The following is a 12,025-nucleotide window of genomic DNA, read 5'->3' as shown; positions in this document are numbered from 1 at the left end:
CACATCCACATCAGAGTTTGTGTTTGTTGAGGTTCTTTTTAGTTTGACGTGAATTTGTCCATTAAATCTTAATTATAACTGTAAATGTTGCTGTTGCTCTGTGATGTGTCCCAGGTGCTCCGACAGTCACATAAACACTCAAACTGTGCCACTTTACTGTCTCGCAGTGTGAGCAGACTGCTTGAGTGCAGTTTGCTCTCTGAACTTCTGATTCATTAAACTAGCACCCCAACAGTACAGGGTGCGATATTCACCAAACTCCATAACTCGTGACGGCAGCATCAGCCCTCTGTGTTGCATCAACAAGCTGTCCATTTATTAAAACCTGAAGTTCGTACTGCGCACAGGCCTCAGCGAGGGAGGATAAGGTTAGTCCAGGGGTAACTGAGCCCCTGACCAGGAGGCACATGAGCCAAATATGATTCGACAAGGCCCAGAGCTCCAGGGTCAGGCCGCAGCGAGGAACATGTGTCCCTGGGAGGGAAGGCCTCGCCGCACCCTCAGCCAGTCTACATTCTCCAGTTTGTGCAACAAATCCTAATGAGGCTGTTCTCTGTGGGGGAACCAGGGCCCTGTCTGCTGGGATTTGTCTGAAGAGCCAAACAACCGAGGAAAGATGCGGTGAAGCAACCAACACTGGTGAGGTGATGGAAGACACGTTATATCAAATATCAAGCAGAAAATACAGGCTGACATGTGATGGCAGGTGACAAAATGTCTGTTTGGTAAAGTTTCTGAAAGTAGATTCAAAAATCCTGAAGTTAGGCTGTCCGTAAGGTAAACCTTTGAGATTTAACTGCTATGACAACAAAAAAGGCTAACCCGTCTAAATCCAGGGATCATTCAAACAAGAAATGGAATAATACCCATTTCTGACAAAAAAAAAAAACATGGGACATAAATGTGTTTAAGTTTCCATCTGTGGTTCGTATTCCTACAAACTCAACACAGACCAGCAGAACTCCCTGGGCAGAGACAGCGGGAAGGAAAAAGGTCGATGTTCAAAGACATTCCCGTGTTCCTGAGCTGTTGTTGGGGTCCGACAGGGTTTAGTCCACCTGAACCACATTAATTCATCTTCCCTCTCTGACTCGCTTCCTTTTCCTCACAAAAACTTTGTAGCAAAGCTCAGTCCAAAAGTCAGACCGATGCATACATTACAATGATACACTCTGACAACTCTGTCGACCTCAGTCAACTTTTTTTCAGACAGGGGTTGAATAAAACAGTGGCACTAATACGCAACACCTGTTGCCTTTTGGCATCCGTCAGTATATCAAATATACAAACAGTGACAGCTGTGGAGCAGGCACTGATACTGTGGCGAGGGGATGCAAAACACAGAGACGGGGCTTGTTTCTCAGGGCACTTCTTCCCACACAAGGCCCTCAATAGGTCAAAGAGCTGAATGCAGAGTGTAGTAGCCAGAGCTTATAATATTTCACATATGCTTTTTAAAAGGAGCACCAGGCACTATTGATTTCTTTAATCTAAAGCCCAGGAAGCAGAAAGAAAAGTGCCTGTCGACCAGCCTGCTTTCAATTACGAGGTTCATAAAGACACCGAGATAGAGTTGACGTGATGGATGGTATGTGAGATGCCATGATAGGATCCATGCCTCTGTCTGCTCAGGCTCAAGTCGGCCTGATGGGACCGTCCACATGCCAGAGACGCACCCGAGACTTAAGTCCAGCTACAATCAAAGAAGCAGTGTAATCAAGAAGTCATTGAAAGGATCCGGTTTGACCGTCGTGTATCTGCTTGTATACCTCCTCAAACCTGGGTGGCTTTTAGCAGATGCCTACAAATGATTAACACAATTCTCAAAGGGAAAGAGGGAAGCACTTTTAAATCAAAATCAATTCTAATATGTTGAAGTCAAGCAGGTTTAATGATGAACAGGGATCGCTAAAATCTTTAGCAATTGTCCTTCTGGGCACCCTGAACACGTGTACCACATTTCACAGCAATACAACAACAGTTGTCAAGATACAAAAGTCAAACAGGTCAAACTGTTGAAGGATTCATCCTCAGGGGACCATGAACCTGAAGTGGCTGGCCGACCGACAGACCCATCGACCAAAAGACAAACTTGTGAACTGAAAACTACCAGAAACATTTGGTCCTTCCACTGATCACAGGGAAATAATTCCTATCAGAGGATAAACAGTGGACAGGATGATAGCTGCAGCCTGCATGCTGGGTTTCCTCTAAACTGCCTCTCGATCCCTGTGCGAGTGTGTGAGTAACAGCGGATGTTGGTAGATAAATCTAGCATCAGCGGTGAGTAGTCAAAACTATTTTAGAAAGTCTTCCGGTGATTGAACTTTGAGAACACGCATCCATTTTTAGCTCACACGGACAATGAGAAACACACGCCCGTTTTTTTTTTTTTTCTTTCTTAGTCACTCCTTTATTTGTCCTCTTCACCTCGTGAGTTTAAGAAACACGTGACATGCAAATGTTCACAAAGTTACACAACGTTTATCCTTCATTTAATAACCGGAAGATTCACAACTGGATGAGCTGCATTTAATATGAGTTTCAGTAGCTTCTCCGGCTACAGTTTTTAAGTTTAAGTTTAGTTGAGCATTTCAAATCTAAGTCACATTCAATATTTGTTAGTTTGGTTTTGCAGTTTACACACAGCAGAGATTTGACTGGCAGCCCCCATTTTAATACATCATCCAGTCTTGAATTTAATTAAAATCAAAACGATTTAACAGCTATTATTTGAACAACTTATTAAGATTTATGAGTTAATCTCAATATGCTTATGTCATTCAAAGTGGCTGTAACTGATATCTTTATAGTGAAGCAATGTTTCAAATGCTGACATGAAAACAATGAGATTTAGAAAAGGGTTGATTGTTACAAGGAGGTCGATTGCAGCCGTGAACCTGCAGCTCCCCTCAGATTTACAGTGAGTTCCAGCTCATTGTTTAGCTGTTTGGCTGCAACTTTTGTGACTGGGTTCAGTTCTCGCTACTCTCATAGCTGTTTAAAAAAAACTTTATAAACCTGCTCAGCACCAAACACTGGACTACACAGACACACTAAGAGGCCAGCAGGTGATCACAGAGGAGCATTCAGCTGCCAAATAAGCAAAAATTGCTTTCACAAGTTTGTAGAGGACAAAAACAGAGCTGTAAGAAAATGTTTTATTGCTAACAACTTTGCCATAACAAACTAAAAAGGGACAACACACTGTTTCTGCTGCCCCCAAGTGGATAAAAGATCAGTTATCGCAGGTTTAAACTACAGACTTCTGGTCTTTTTCCAAAGGTTCTTCACACAGACTGGTTGGACTGTGTGAAGCTTTGAAAATTTAATTCCACGTTGAATTTCATCCTCACTGAAAACAAAGTTTTTATCTCAGACTAATCTAAATCCATGTCCCTGCCAGGCCTGATGGGGACAGGCTTTATCTCCTCAGAGCAGGGAGGACGTCTTTCTGTCAGAGATCTTCAGTGGATCCGTCCAGCCGGCCTGTCAGCACCAAAAGACACAAATCCATAGCATGTAGCAGTTTGAAGTCTCCGCAGAGACGGACAGAGATTAGCCATGCTGGTGCTGCAGGGGTCCACAGATTCACCAGTGTCTCCATCCTTCAGCTCAACATCAAAGAACCCAGTGCAACAGTTTGAATTATAGACAGCAAATGTGCAGACATGCCTCTGGTGGCTACCAGCTCCGGGCCCGATTACCCCCCACGCCACCCCGAGGAGAACCACCACAGGACACAGCTCATAGCAAGGACAGATAAATTACAGTACCAACAACTGCACATCAGCAACAGGACAAAAGGTTCTGATGGCTGATGGCTCAATCATCCCTCAACTGCAATGTTGGTTTGAAGCACTTGTTTTACCTCTGCAAATCTATTTTACTACCATTTCAGACTGAAGTCAAACGTATATTCCAACATCTTTCCACCTGTCCTCACATGATAGTCATATGTTATTCAGCTCAGAGGCTGATGATATGGATATCTGATGACCCGAGAGTAAAAATGCAGCTGAAGCTTGAATTTACTGCCTCCTTTTCCAACTCTGACAGAATAAAAACGTTGCAGACTGTTCGTGCGTTCCCTCACTTTGCTTTACTGCCATTGCTCAGGGAAATTTCCCCCCCAACTAAATGCCAACAAGTACAATCAGGAAAGATTGCAGCATATTATCAGCAGATGGACAAAAGACAATTCAGACCAGGCCATTATAGTGCAGATGACACATGGGATTCATTGTGAGGCAACAGAGATGAATACTGGTGCTGTTAGCAAAAGGTAATGGTGGTAAATAGAGCTCAAGAAAACACAGATAACACAACAGATGCTGAACACCAAAAAATGGTTCCAACATCAGAAAATAAATCATATAAAACCTCTAGATGTTGGTTTCAGTGTGCTCTTTTCTGAATGGTGACACAAAGACAGCATAAAGACTGATTTAGAAACAGAAATGCCGGCTTTCAATAAGACAACGCCATGAAAAAATCTTGCCCAGATGGACAGAGGCCAAAAATGAGATGGCAAGCAGCTGTTAAAGCCAGCTGTCCGGGCCAGTTGTTCAGAAGGGCAGGGAGGCCAGGATGGAGGGATTCAGAGACATTAAGAAGAAAGAAGGGGGGACAGATAAGCTATAACAAGCCGACGAGACAGCGAGGGAGGAAGGTGAAAAGAGCTGAGAGGATTTAGTTAGAAGTGACCGTTTTCTCTGCGCCACACTCAACAGAGAGGGTCACACGTATCTGTATGAATCAGCAGGCCAGACTTGGCTCTGTTCTTGATTGCAGTTTCTCTTTAAATTGCAGAAACTGAAGCGATAACAGCGCTGAGAACAGATTCCAGGCCCTTATACGGTGCTTAAAAAAGCAGCAAATCACCACAAAACATCAATGAGACGGTTGTTACACTGATACAGTTTGCTTAACGAGCCACAACTGACGAAACGTGTTAAAAAAAAAAAAAAAAAAAAAAAAAACACTTCCGCGATTGATTAAAGACCATACAGAGTTCATTCAGTGGGAGGTCGGCCACAAAATATCATCTGCTGGGGCAAAATTAAGTTAACACATAATGGGCCTCTGTGCATTTCCTGAAGAAACAACAGAGCTGTTGTAGTCGCCAAACAAGTTTCTAACACAGACAGTTTCACGGGACAGACGTGGAGCTGTCTCCAGCCTCGTGGCCCGACAAACTTTACAGTAAATGTTATCATATCAGGAAGAGGATTTCAGTGTCAGCTGCACAACGGCAACCTGTTAATCAACTTGTGTCCACAAACTTCTTATATACATCAAACATGAAACATGTCAGGGAAGCATCAGTAGAGCAGGACGACGGGGCTGATGCAGAGGAATAGCTAGCATGAGACTGCCCCTTAGTGGCCGATTGTGAACGATGCATGCAACTACAAGAGGATCACAGAGACTGAGGTCTGCCCGGCTTCAGAGACGAACGTACAGATGCACGAAGTGAGGAAAATAAAACTATTTGTCATCACCAAGTAATGCAAAACAGAAGCAGGATCAATTAAAACATGGCTGCAATTAGCTCGTGTGTGAACGATTTTGCTCATTGAGGTTTTTCTGATGATCTCAATTAGTTTAGAAAACATGAATGAAGCTAGTCTGTGTGTGTGTGTGTGTGTGTGTGTGTGTGTGTGTGTGTGTGTGTGTGTGTGTGTGTGTGTGTGTGTTGCTTACTTTAAATTCTTCGGGTGAGCTCGGTGTTTGAGTTTCCTTCTTTCGGTGATCTCACCTGGCAGCCTTCAGGAAGCTCTGATAGAAGGAAAACATTGAGAAATCACTAAAAAAATACTTTTATCTGGAAACAAGCAGCAAAAACTGGCCTAATCAAATATTACATCATCATATTGTGATGTGACAGAGGTGTTGTCTTCTCCTGGTTTTAAAAGCTTTAAAAACAGATTCTTCTCTCTGTTATCTGGCGTATTTCAGTTCAAACTGGAGGGAGATAAACGACAGTTCTGGTGACGTGAAACACTGCAGATCACAGCCGGACTCACAAACTTCAAGAACCATCAATCATACAATCATAGACAGAAGACTTCAGTCAGGTCCGATCTAAAAACCAGACGGTGAGCATCTCTGAGTGAGCATGGTTCTGTCAGAGCAAAGCAGCAGCGACCCTCCGGACCAGAGGACCGTCACAAACAGCCTCATATTTCCCCTCGGCCCGACCCACTGACCCGGTGCTCTCTGCCTTTCATTTTCCACGTGTGCTCCTAAACAGTTGTTTGGCTCCAGAGCTCCTGGTCACGTTCGTATGATGCTGAGAAGCTATAAGAGGAGGATTAGTTCACTAATGCTCGTGAGAGAAAAACCTGCAAAACAAACTACTGACACAGAGCTCAGTGACCCGTCCACACGGTCACAGCAGCACCAGTCTACTTACTTTGTCCTCTGTTATCAAATCTGAAGTTAACTGAATCTTAAATCTCATATTAAAAGAAGTGGCTGACGTTTACATCCACTCATAAACAACATGTACATCAGAGCAGCCCTCAGCTCCAGTGACTTCTACAGCTCGCATGTTTCTGTCAACACAAACTACTCTGTCACTAAAACATTCATGAAGTTTGGTTCAGTAATTCATTCATTACACGTCTTCTGAAAATGTGACCAAAATCTGCTGGCTCAGAAATATACGTACAGTGATTCTAATATTTGATTAAATGTTTGTTGGCCATTTTCTCTTCAGTCAGGAGCTTCAGATATCCATCAAACGGTGATCGACTGCCTGAATTCTCTTGACAGAATCAGTAAAGTTTAATTAAATCTGTTAACTTCCTGACACGGACTCCAAAACCTCAATTCTATCCTGATTTAGAAATGATGTGATCTTAAGTCTGCCATGATGTTCATGTTCTTTTCAAGTGTATGTGAACTTTTCACCACCACTGCAGATCGCATATACTGATGTCAACGCAATATAACATCTGTAGAAGCCAAGGAATGCAAAAAGGTTTTATAACAGGGTGGATTCAGGAGTGTTTGGAGACAGATCAGTCGATTTAAAGCAAATAAATAATTAACTTTTTTAATAATCAATCAATTGCTTCACTCATGTATTGCTTTGCTTTGTCATTATTGACAGTAAATGAAGAGTCTTTGAGTTTTGGACAAAAGAAGCACTGTGACGTCACAATCCAACATACTGATGATGATGTCATTGTGTTATTTTGTGAAAAGACCTTGGCATGTGATGTCATCGATCATCTATGTATCTAATCGAATCAATACCGTGTCGCGACAGACTCTGTGATATCTGCAAATATCGCATCTTGTCCAAAGAATCGATATAATATCGCATCGTGATGAAACTGATGTCAGCTGACTCAGCAGCTTCAGTCACAGGCAGAACACAGCTCCTGCTCACACATGCAGGTGTCCAAATAAATGAAGTGGATCAGCTTCTGGTTCCACTCAGCTGACATGTTCTGGAACAGTGCAGCCGAGCCCAGCAGGAGAGCAGAACCACAGGATTTCACTGCTAACATGTTGTCTCCCAACAGATGCTGCTTCACGGTTCAGCGACTAAAAAAAACGCACAAACGATCAATAAATCGACATTTTTACACTTTTTATGACAAGCTAGTTGTAACAGCTGTGACTGTAACACGCTCAAATGTGAATTAACGCGTTGTGTTTAAGTTTGTCCTGTTAATTACAGGCTGAGGTTTTATTCTCGTGTCAATTAAGGAGACGTTTTCGTGATTAGCTCCGGCCTTTAACGTTCATATATCAAATCTCAGTGGACCCGTCTCAGCCGAACTAGCCTCAACCTTTCCGACACCTCTTTCCGAACCTGATCCAGCTCTCACGTCTCACCATCACTGGGAGATCCCAGTTCGGATCATTCGGCTCCATTTCACCACCGAAACAACCCCAAAAAACTGATGTTTGCTCTCAACATGCTAGCTAAGTTCACATTAGCTGCTAGCCGCCGCCAGCTAACCGCGCTGACCAAAACAGCTGGCTGAACAACAGCTCCGCTCTCCGCCTCACACACACGGACTCACACGGACTCACACACTGCGGGCAGGACGGACACACACGCTGACAGCAGGACGGACGAAGGAGAAAAGTGTTCCTGCTCCTCCACTTCGGTTGTTTCTCTGTCGGATGCTGATGTCTCCTCTCTCCGGGCATCAGACCATGTTGAGTGGGCAGCTGCGCACTAACTTCTTGTTCGCTCCGGAGCCGCTAGCTGGTTTCTGGAGGAATGTAGGGAGCTTCGAAGGGAACTAGGAGGGAACCAAGCGCCCTAGACTCCTGTCTCCTAGACTCCTGTCTCCTAGACTCCTGTCTCCTGTCTCCTTGCAGTCTCGTTCGGCGCAGGGCCGTAGCCAGGATTCTAGAAGTACTGATGTCCCGCACCTCCACCTCTACATGCACCCATATATAATCCTCCACATTTTGACCAGTAATGACTGAAACAATAACATCAGTGCCTCAAACTCAAAATTAAATAAATAAATAGTTTATGAAGCATTTCATTGCTTGTTAAGAGTTAAATCAAGTTTAGTTAACTATAAATATGCCATTATTTATAGTGGAGAATTGTTTCTTTTAATGATATATAACAGTTATTATGTCTTACCAACCATTTAACTTATATTATTCTGTTTTTGCCTTTTCGCCCTTGTGGTCTTATTATATTAACCCTCTATCGTAGGCATTGTAAAACCAGTTAGGAAAACATTTTTGGAATTTTTTAATTGTTTTTTTTTTTTTTAACTGGTAAAAATGAAGACAGTGGGATATATTTCAAGCTAGGTGTGAAAATACAGGCCAGTGTAGAAATTCACAGAAGTTATTGGAGAGACAGGGAACGACTGAACTGAAACAGTCCGTTCAGACTTCATTGTAACTGTGAACGAAAAAACACTCTGAATGTCATTTTTCTTCTGTTTAGGTTCTGAAAGCTATTAGCTGCTAATGCTACATTATAGTCGACTAAAAGGGCAAAACACTTTATGGTAATGTGAAATAACTACTCAGATGTATATGAAAGGACTAAAGGCTGGAGATAAAAGCAAATATATTTATTTATAATCACAAATAATGTTCTGGTTTGTCCTTCTTAACTACAGTAATGGCAGCAAAGCACTTGGCGGATGTTTGTGACACGATGAACGAGCCGGAGATAGGAGGAGGTGGAGGGAGGTGGAGGCCAGGGAGAGCCACTAAATGTGGAGGAAATTGGAAAAACCAAAGCACTCTGAGAAATTACACACCATTAAAATGGTTTTACTCTCCCTCTGCTGTTGAAAAGTGCATTAAATGAATACATCAGGGTCAACTCATGAATACCTTTCACTGTCACTGCCTGCGCTCTGCTCGAACATATGTACCGGCTGCGACAGGTGCACAGATTACTCAGGTGAGGGACAGACTTCTCTCACTGCTGCAGTTTGAAAGCACAGGTGGAACAAATAACATTCATTAGCAACGGCTCAGCTCCATTCAGTTGTGAGTGCACGTCAGCGAGCCGGCACACATGAAGAAACTGGAAAACCTGAGCAGAACGCACTCTAATGATTTGTGTAATCAGAGATACTTGCATTTGAAAAGACAGAAATTGCACTAGGGAGCTTACAAAGCAGTTACAACAGAGGTCGACCGGTATGTTGTTTTTCAGTGCTGAAGGTTCTCAGTCAGCCAGGTCATGTGCTTCTAAGTTCGTGGGCACCTGGGCTTGTTTCAGTTTCTTGAAGAAGTTTCTGTTTCATCCGAGAGGCTTCTTCAGTTCTAACTAACTCACGGGAAGTTGCAGGCTTTTAAACCCTGTGTGGGAGTGTCCTGATCACCCATCTACAGTACCTACTGTACTGAATTCTCTCACCAGACAGCTTAACCACCATTCACACCTGCACTCACCTGGCCTGAGAGACCTACATGAAGGCTGGTTGGGTCAATGACCCACAAGAGGCCCTAACGACTCTTAATCTCAGAGCTCACACATGTCCTTAATGACTATGTAAGGACAGTCCCACACTCTGTCAGGACTCTCCCACACTATGTAAGGGCACTCCCTACCTCTGTAAGGACACTTCCACAGTATTTAAGGACACCCCCACACCCTGCAAGGACACTCCCACATAGGTTAAATGCCTGCAGCTCACCTCCAGTTAGTTAGATCTGAAGAAGCCTCTTGGATGAGGAGTGAAACGTCTTCAACAAACTCAAACAAGTTTAGTTGCCTACAATAGAGAACTTAGAATTACTGTATTCAGGTAAGATTTTTAGGTTCTTTAAATCATAATTTATCATGTTCTGCTACTTTGCTTTATTTACAGTCAACTACATTTATTTGATATCTTGTGAAACTAGTAGAGTGGAGACCACAGAATGGTGACGACAGACAGAACGGATTCTGTATCAGAGACAAAACAGAGACAACATTTTTTTTATCAATTTATTTTATCCGCCCATCAGACACACAAAAAAACACCAGTACAATAATGTGATGAAAATAATGAAAAAAAGCTGAATATCAGCCCTGATAAATGAGTAGTCCAACATTACAGCAACGGGCTGCAGCGTGGGACGTTTGAACACGAGGCATACACTCACCAGCTGAGCTATCAAGTTTATAAAATCATCTTGAATGCAGCCTAGTTTTATTTTCCAGTGTCAGGGCCAGGAGGTAAACCTTGACATTCATAAATGTGTTCCTTTTTCTCCTCAGACGAAAAATAAATTGCTTTGTTTGCCCACCAGGAGGACTAAAATAAGTGGAAACAGGAGGTTTGTGGACAATATTCAGTTTGTTTCATGAGTGTCAACTGCTGTGATTGCAGCGAGGAACAGATTTACAGCAACACATAAAGAACAGGGATAAAAAAAAAAAACCACCTAATTTATTCTCCTGGAATCATTTTGGTTGCTGCAGTTGTCACATGGGGGCAGTATGACTATTAAACTGTGTGTTGCACACACTCTGCAGAGCAGCTTTAGCAGCACACCTCATTTACAGAAACTGAGGTGCTCCATTCCAAGTGAACGCTAAAATATATCTCATATAATGAACCGTAAATATGGAACCATAAGCGCCTTATATGAGCACTACGAGTCCATCATGCATTATTCATGACTGCTAGGTCACATAGACAACTGCTTGAACAGCATTAATATTCATCATTTTCTATTGTGCGTTACAAATGTTTCAAAAAGCTTCTGACTACTTAACACCTCCACTGTGGCAGGTTAGGTCTGTCTTCTTCAAAAGCACTTTGTTATTAAAGGAGAACAGAGCACTTGTTCTCTGCATTGCCCGGTTCTGATTGTCCCAGCGTGACCTCCGGGTCAAACCATGCATTAGATGTACCATCGATCGTACCCGACACAAAGCATGTTCGTCTTTCCATCTGCTCTGAACATCACTTTCCATTTTATTCAAGCTGTGTCTTTGATTAAAACTCCCAACAGCGAGGAAGTAAAACAGTATAGTTTTTTGTTTTTTTTTTAAAAAGGGCAGCTTAGTGTTGCTAAAGCTGCTTTTATATAGAGTACAGAGAATTATATGAAAAGTTTAGCTGCAACAACTACACAGATGCAAAGCAGGTGCAGACTGAAATGAGGCAAAAACAGCACAGCAGAAAATATTAAATGGGCTGCTTTTTTCAGTCCAAATGCCTAATTGATGCATATGCTAAGTTAGCCACCTGGATCCATTTCCCCTCCAGAGTAAAGCCTCTTTTAATTTCTCCCTATTGCTTACCTTCATCCGCCCAGACCAGCTGAGTAACCAGCTCGCACCCCTACACACCTTAAACATTAAGCACTAAATATATGTAGATAGCTTTGTATGTTTGCAAGGTTTGAATGTTGATCTCTAGAAGTGAATCTGCTTTTGGAGATGATGCTACATACGATTACTTTGCACCTCACACCTGATTAACCACCTGAAATGAGCTGGTGGGAGTCTTGTAGACCACCAGTCAAGAAACTTCTATTATGCATTTGATGTCTCGTGTTATCGAAGCGACAGTATTCC

General features: G+C 42.7%; 1 protein-coding gene across 4 annotated transcripts in view; it reads right to left on the bottom strand.

Annotated features, from left to right (window-relative positions):
* The window catches only part of disp1 (dispatched homolog 1 (Drosophila)), a 70,382-nt gene extending 62,016 nt beyond the window's left edge, over positions 1-8,366 (bottom strand). For 2 of the 4 annotated variants that reach the window (XM_037086814.1, XM_037086812.1), the window contains exons 1-2: positions 8,056-8,366; positions 5,707-5,781 (exon numbers count right to left, since the gene is read on the bottom strand). The gene's annotated coding sequence lies outside the window, so the exon portion shown is untranslated. Of the gene's footprint in view, positions 1-5,706; positions 5,782-7,854; positions 7,889-8,045 lie in introns of those variants that run through there. The other 2 variants (XM_037086815.1, XM_037086816.1) reach the window with 2 other exon arrangements.
* Between the last annotated feature and the right edge of the window lie 3,659 nt (positions 8,367-12,025).

Source organism: Acanthopagrus latus, chromosome 22 (genome assembly GCF_904848185.1).
Source record: "Acanthopagrus latus isolate v.2019 chromosome 22, fAcaLat1.1, whole genome shotgun sequence".
Taxonomy (NCBI): Eukaryota; Metazoa; Chordata; class Actinopteri; order Spariformes; family Sparidae; genus Acanthopagrus; species Acanthopagrus latus.
Note: the sequence above shows the minus strand (reverse complement) of the source record. Positions and strands in the feature narration are given on the sequence as shown.